The sequence below is a fragment of the Castanea sativa genome, chromosome 6 (assembly GCF_040712315.1).
Source record: "Castanea sativa cultivar Marrone di Chiusa Pesio chromosome 6, ASM4071231v1".
Taxonomy (NCBI): Eukaryota; Viridiplantae; Streptophyta; class Magnoliopsida; order Fagales; family Fagaceae; genus Castanea; species Castanea sativa.
In genome coordinates this window covers 60402069-60409565 of record NC_134018.1, presented here as the reverse complement: position 1 = coordinate 60409565, position 7497 = coordinate 60402069, and the positions used below count along the sequence as shown (strand labels likewise).

Below are 7497 nucleotides of genomic sequence, written 5' to 3'. Positions count from 1 at the left end.
ATTTCAATAATTCATTTGGATGTTCAAAGCACCATGGCCCCATTCATGAAGGTGTGGTTTTATATAATTTCGACTTTTGTCCCAAAAATCGATTGCAGCTAGACATGTATACATATATACGGATGGTGTGTCTTTAATTCTAGTCTATGTATTGTCCTGATAGCATGAACATCTGAATCTGAGTTATAATTGATGCATGCATGTATATAGAGTACACGTTTGGTAAGCCCATGCTTGTGGAAAGTTGCAAAAGTACGTAGGAAAACATTTTCTTCCACGCAGATTCTTTGGAAAGAATAATACTCTTTGTTGTAATGTTCACACACTTTTTTATTAATTACTTGCTAGTGGAGGATATTATTAATTTGGATAAAAACAATTAATCATTTTCAAATCTTGTCATATTTCTGGCGTGTAGAAGAAACTACTTACAATTTAATCGTTTGTTTGAACTCTCAACTTTCAGTTAAGGAACCAATTTTAATCTATTATTCCATTTACTGATGATTCCTCACCTATAGGCTATATGGCTGAAGAAGCGCTCATTGTGGTTGTTGATTGGATTGTCAAAAAAAGTACCCCTTTCTCCTTCTCCCTCTCCAATAATTGTCCCTTAGATCCAATACATGTATTACCTTTTTCATAACATATAGCTAGCCTCCTATGAAGATGTATATATCAAATACATGAGATACATTTTCATTTCTCTTTTTTACAATTTGCCTTCTAAGTGAATGTTTGGATAAGGCTGAATGCATCCATGTTTTGTGAATTTTTTTTTTTTTTTTTGCAACGTTATAGCTTTTAAGGGGACAAAAGTTACTCTTCACCCATTGACAATATTGTTTACGTACTGTTTATGTACTGTTTACACACTTTTTTGTTAAAAATAGGTCCCACATTATTCACACATTTAAAAATTAGTTTGCTACAATATTTTCAGTTTTTAGTTTTCAGTTTTCAGCTGTATCCAAACGGACCCTAAGTTTCAATAAGATAGATAATCCCAACCCAAAAATGGAAATCAAAATAAAAAATTTTAAAATGCAACCAGTGATTTTCAAAACTTTGCTAGTGGTATAGTTTGTAATGAGCCTTTGATAGCTTCACCAAGTCATTACATTTTTTGGCTGAATTTTTTTCCTATGAATAAGCCAAAACAATGGAAAAATAAACTAGTATAGTGAGAATCATTAAATGCATGCTACATGCATTTTCTTGTTTGAAGGTATTTATGTAAAAGCTACTGTAGGAATCATCTAACAAAAATAATCACAGGCGCATACAACTGGTTTGTAGCTGCCAATATATATATTGATGAGCTTCAATGTCATTCATAGAAGAAGAACAGAACAGAGACTAAGACCACTGGCAGATTGTCTTTGTTAAAATAGAAGGAAGAGTTGGAGTTCATTGCTATTTTTGCTGCTGTACGAGCAGCTGAGTTGCAAATCTCCTAACCCAAACAAAACAAAAAGACTCGAGTTTGTCAACAGCGAGTTTGTGTTTGATTTGCTTTGCCCAGGGGATCAGCAGATCAAGAGGGGGAAAAATTCATTAAACGGAGGACAATACAATACAATGGTTGTTTTTCTCTTTCATAATCCTAGTGCAAGTTACATTAACAATTACGGATTATAACATGAACCCTAATGACAAGTTCTTTAAAACATTATAACACTGCTGTCTTAAGTGATAACCAATCAAGTCTTGGTTGTTGCAAAAATTGCCAGTATATTTTACTACATCCCATCATAGCTCCATTTTTTTACATTAATAATTCGATAGTTACAATAATATGAGAGAGTGATTTGAATCCCAATTATCTTTAAAAAAGAGAGATCATGTCATGCCATTGCGGTACAAGATTTTTGACTACGTCTCACCATAGCTGATACCCCCATATATCTCTCATATTCATTTTCATTGGTGGTTTGCATTGCAGACATGATTGAAACTTAACCTAGGTCGTGTCTTTGCTAAAGAATTTTGGAATGAACCTTTGTTAAGATAAATTGGTCTATACTTCAGAAAAGATAAATTTGGAGGGTCATGTACATTATATGGGTGGGTGTAAGGTATTCATGCATGCTTGAAATTTTATCGAACCCTATTAAGTGAGTAAGATCAATTTAATAATAAAATAATTATTTTACGGGCAAGTCATTTAGAATTTATTCATAACAAATAAAAAATGGTAATATTTTTATTTTATTTTTTCCCTTGTTGGAAAAAAGAAAAAGAAAAAGAAATGGTGAAATAATAATAAGGGCGATAAATAAAGTTAAAGAGTCATTATTCTTTTTTTTTAAGGAAAAATTTTGGCTACAAACTTTTTTGACAATCAATAACTACAGCTTCACTCAATATATTTTTGTTGAATGTGAATTTTGACAAATCTATCATTACTTGTTCAGCAATTTTTAAAGTGAAGAAGAAGAAGAGTGGTTGTTGTTGAAGCAGAGATGGGGAGACCACACTTGCCCCTTGCCCTTTGGGAAGAGAGAATGGAATGAAAATTAATATATGCATTTGCGTACTTGCGTAGACCATATGCAATTGTGGGTTCGTGTGCATTAGTTGAAAGCCCACACAACCCACTAGGCCCAGCCTAAAATTCACCTCATTGAGGCCCAGTAGAATTCACCATTAGGACAATCCATAGACCCGGAACCAAATACACACTTTGGTAACCCGATCCATCATCTCTCTCTTTTTTCTGTAGGGTTTTAGTTTTACAGAGATTTTCAAAAACCCTTCACAGCTCTCTACTCTACTCGCTTCCTATTCCGCGTTTGGTTTCTGGAAAAATTAAATTTTCCTGGAAATGTTGTAGAGATTTTATAGGTGGAGTTCGCTACACTCAACCCCAAATCGCCTTTTCATCACTTCAGTTCTGCCACTTCGGTTTCTCTCCTCCGCAACGGTATGTGTAACTAACCCAACTACCCAGAGTAAAAAATTCCGGGAATATCAACATTTTCCCGAGAAAAACAATCCCTTTATCACTCTCACTCATCAGATTGTACATTCCACCTTACTGAACTGCACTTCTGATTTGATTGCATTGAGCTTCTTTTTATGGTGTGCTAAGCAACCCAACTACTTTCATAATACGACTGCGTTTGACCACATGGTTGGTGTGGTTAACCGCCTTATGCAACGGTGTGAAACTATTGGAGGGGTTGTTAGGGGATTAGAGAGTATTGGGTGTGTTACAAAGGCACAAACTTTTTTGCTTTTGTTGAGGATTTATTGGCGTGGAGGAATGTATGACATGGTTTTTGAGGCTTTTGAGCAAATGGGTTACTTTGGTTTTAAGCCTAACACGTTTGCACGTAATGTAATTATGGATGTATTGTTCAAGATTGGGCGTGTCGATGTAGCCATTAAGGTTTTGAAGGAAACCCAGTTGCCTAATTTTTTGACATTTAATATTGCATTGTGTAATATGTGTAAGTTGAATGATTTGGTTCGCGTTCGGCAGGTTTTTACAATGATGTTGGGAATGGGGTATTATCCGAATGTTGAGGCATTTGAGATTGTGTTGAATTGTTTTTGCAAGTTGAGTAAGCTAGGGGAGGCATATCAAGTGTTGGGTCGAATGGTTACTTTGGGCATTCCAATATCTGTGAATGTTTGGAGTATACTCATTGATGGGTTTTGCCGGTTGCATAGAATTGATATTGCATGTAGTTTGTTGGAGAAGATGAGTAAGACTGGTTGTCCTCCTAATGTTGTAACATATACTACTTTAATTAAGGGACTTATGGAAACAAAAATGGTTGGTGATGCATTCCACGTTTTAAATATCATGAAATCCAAAGGGTATGCCCCTGACTTGGTTCTTTGTAACGTATTAATAGATTGTTTCTCCAAGATTGGAAGGTATGATGATGCGCTTGATGTTTTTGTAAATTTTAGAAACAAAAAATTGGCACCTGATTCTTATACATTCTATTCTTTGTTATCTACCATATGTTTGTCTAAGAGATTTTCTCTCTTACCCAAATTATTCCATGGACTTATCACAGAAGCAGACTTAGTAGTTGGTAATGCACTTCTAAGTTATTTTTGTAAAGCGGGGTTTCCGAAACTTGCTGTTGAGTTATATAATGATATGCTTGATAGAGGTTTTACACCAGATAAATATGGTTTTTTTGGATTACTAAGTGGACTATGTGGAGCCAGAAGAATTGATGAAGCAATTAATGTTTACCACGGGATCATTGTGAATTATCCTGGTCAGGATGCTTACATCCATACTGTAATTACAGATGGACTTATAAAGGCTGGTAAACTTTATAAAGCCATTAGAGTATTTAGGAAAGCAGTTATAGAGAAGTATCCACTCGATGCTGTATCAAACACAGTTGCTATCCATGGACTTCTTAAGAGTGGTAGAACTGGAGAGGCTTGCACCCTGTATAACCAGATGAAGGAGGCCATTATAATTCCCAATGCATCTACATATAATGAAATACTCTATATTTCTTGTAGAGAAAGAGATCTTAAAATGGTGATACAGTTGCTACAAGAGATGATTGATGCAAGGGTAGAACTGAGCTGCAATAATTACTTTAGGTTATGTAATTTTTTTTGTAGATCACACAATTCTAATTCAGCTGTTAATCTCTTAATCGAGATGAGAGATCTTGGGTTGAAACCAGCTAAGGCAATCTGTGCCCCTTTGTCTGAAGAACATGTGCCAGGTCTGAAAGTAGATGGTGAGAGCTTATTGCTGTTAAAAGGTTATATGGAAAATGATCCATTTGTGGGCACATCTGGCTCTGAGGACCTTTCTGACATGGCTGCTTCAGTGGGTTGAGATGGAACTGATGGTACAGGTTCTTTTCTCTATACTTTAGAGATTGATCTGTATTTTTGTAAGGTATCCTGAAGGTAATATTGTTATCTAATGAGGAGAGCAGGCTATGCCACTAAGCTACAAATCTCTTGGCAGGCATCTTGAAGGTAATATTGTTATCTATGATCTCCATTCTGACTTTTCATTTCAAAGGCCTCAAGCTGAAAGTAAAGAAGCCACAAGACATACCTCCTTGTATTTATTGGTCGAATTTGGGATCCCATTATGCTGGTTGTTTTTGCAGGATCAGAAAGTGAGTTGGCACGCTACGCCATTTGAGGAGAGGTTAGAAAAGGCTTTGTCTGAAGAGAGTGTTATCACTCAAAGATATGCTAGCTTCCTTCTTTGATGTGTACTGTGTGACTGTAATTTAAAGTATACTGCTGGTAGCTTTTGAACGTAAATTGCAACGTAGTCATAGGCAAAAGGTGACCTTAAGTTGCTTAGGCCTTGTATCATCTGGGGTGTAAGGTGTCAAAATAGCATTAACTCTATTGATGTGAGCTGCCAAATTCTAAATATTGTTAATATATATGTAGAACTTAAATCATATTTATCTATGTATAGAATATACTTATTTCGATACACTTATTTATCTAATGTATAGAAATATTACAATCAAGTCTCTAACATGTGTTGCATCTTGCATGAAGTACTTAGGTCTATTAATTAATTTGAAAGTAGGGCACAACTTAGGCTCTATTAAGTAATATGACCGTAGGTTTTACAAAAACTTCAATAATTAATTAATCTAACTGTATGTTTTACAACAAGCTTCTATAAATTAATAATCCAACAATAGGTTCTGCAACAAGCTTCTACCAATTGTAAATCAAAGAGAGAGAGAGAGAATAGAATAATGAAAGAAAGATAATACCAATGTTTTGTTTGTTATGGTCTTAAAAGCTGTGTTTAATTTTTTTGATCAAATAAAAGCCTTATTGTTCTGTTACTTACATACTTTGTTTTGTTGCGGTTGAACTTTTTCCTTACCGCCCTAAACATTGTTTAAGGCATGTGCCTTGCTTGCCTCAGTGCTCGAAATACGCCTCACCTTATAGCCTTAGTGCTGCCGCTAGGTGACTGTTTGGTTTGCTTTTGACTACCATGGTAAATTGTGATATGTATGGGGAGGGCATACCAATTCCTATTTTTGCATTATGGTAACTCCATATTCTATGTATAAATCATCGTAAAGTTTCCCATTCTTAAATGTAGGTTTTGTATGATAACACTGATGTTTATGTTGTTGGCCTTTTACTTAAAGACTGTACATACCACTATTATGCCAAGAATTTGGCTTAACTTAAAAGAATATTCGTTTTCTTGTTAGCTGATGTTATTAAAAATCTTTACTTGTTACATTTTCTATATATGCATGTTAATTTCAAAGTAGTAGTAAGTCAGAAGTTAATTTCACCACTAACAATAAGTATATTCAATGTCATTTGTATATAATGTAAAATAATTATGGGAAGCTTCTGTGAATGCAAAAAAAATAAATGAAAGATTCCCGAACATTTAAAACAGACTAAGTTAAGAGCTGAGAGCTTAACAGTTACCAAAGCTTTCATCAGCTTCCTTTTCTGGTTTCCTGTTTAAAAAGTTCAGAAGTTTTTAAAACATTTTTTTTAATATCTTAAATTTGCTTCATAGACAGTCTGATTATATAACAGTACAATTTACAGGAAGCCTGTTTACGGAAAACCAATAGCTTTTGATGAGAACGAGGAAAGTGATACGGCTCTTTCTCAGTTGCAATCTTCAACCCATCCCAAGTCAGTAGTTTCATTCTGATGAAAGATGGTGGTGACGTTTCTCCATTGTGTTGTGAGTTTGGTTTGCAGCCAATATACTGCCAATTAGTAGTGACTTCTAAAACCCGAATTGAAGTTTACATCGTTGAACTGAACAAGGGTATTGGTTTTGTATCCGGCCATTGATTCATTGTGCTGGTTCTGGAAATCTTATTTTTGTGGTTATAGACTTTTCAGCAGCATGGGAGCTGCTTGTAATGTACATAAGTAATGGAAATCCTCTGCATCAATGGCTCTTTGGTTCAGAATCGTTCTTAATTTTGTTTGCCCCTTTGAATTTAAGCATTATGAAGTTAGCTATTTACTATTAATGGTCTTGTAGCATTTGTCTGGCTATGTTGCCGTTTTTATTGAGATGATGTTTGCTTTCATTCGAAGAGAGTTTACTAATTGGTTACTGGTAAATCACCTCTAAGATACAATAAAGCCTACGAATTCTATAAATAGCAATTCTAGAGAATTCTCAAGATTTTCTTGTGTTTTTTGTTAATTAGAATTCTGAATATGGACAAACATGCATATATAGAAAATGAATTGGAACAATTGAAGAGCCATTACTTTCAAAATAGGGTTTAAAACAGCTATTAGATAGTAATGACAATCAAATCCAAGTTAAGGCACATTTTTTTGCATAATTTTACAGAAAACAAAAACTTTGATTGACCTTGCTTACACTTCAACTGGCTTAAACTTGTGCAAACCCTTACCTTCCTCAAACCAAAAAGTTTGATAGATTTTTGGTTGATAATTGCTCGAGTTGTCATCAAATTGGAGAATCAATCCAGCAAACTTTTGAAATCAGATAATTGTAAC

General features: G+C 34.6%; 1 pseudogene; it reads left to right on the top strand.

The window, feature by feature from the left end:
* The first annotated feature begins 2827 nt into the window (after positions 1–2827).
* LOC142640341 (putative pentatricopeptide repeat-containing protein At1g16830) lies at positions 2828–6932 on the top strand (annotated as a pseudogene).
* The last annotated feature ends 565 nt before the right edge of the window (positions 6933–7497 follow it).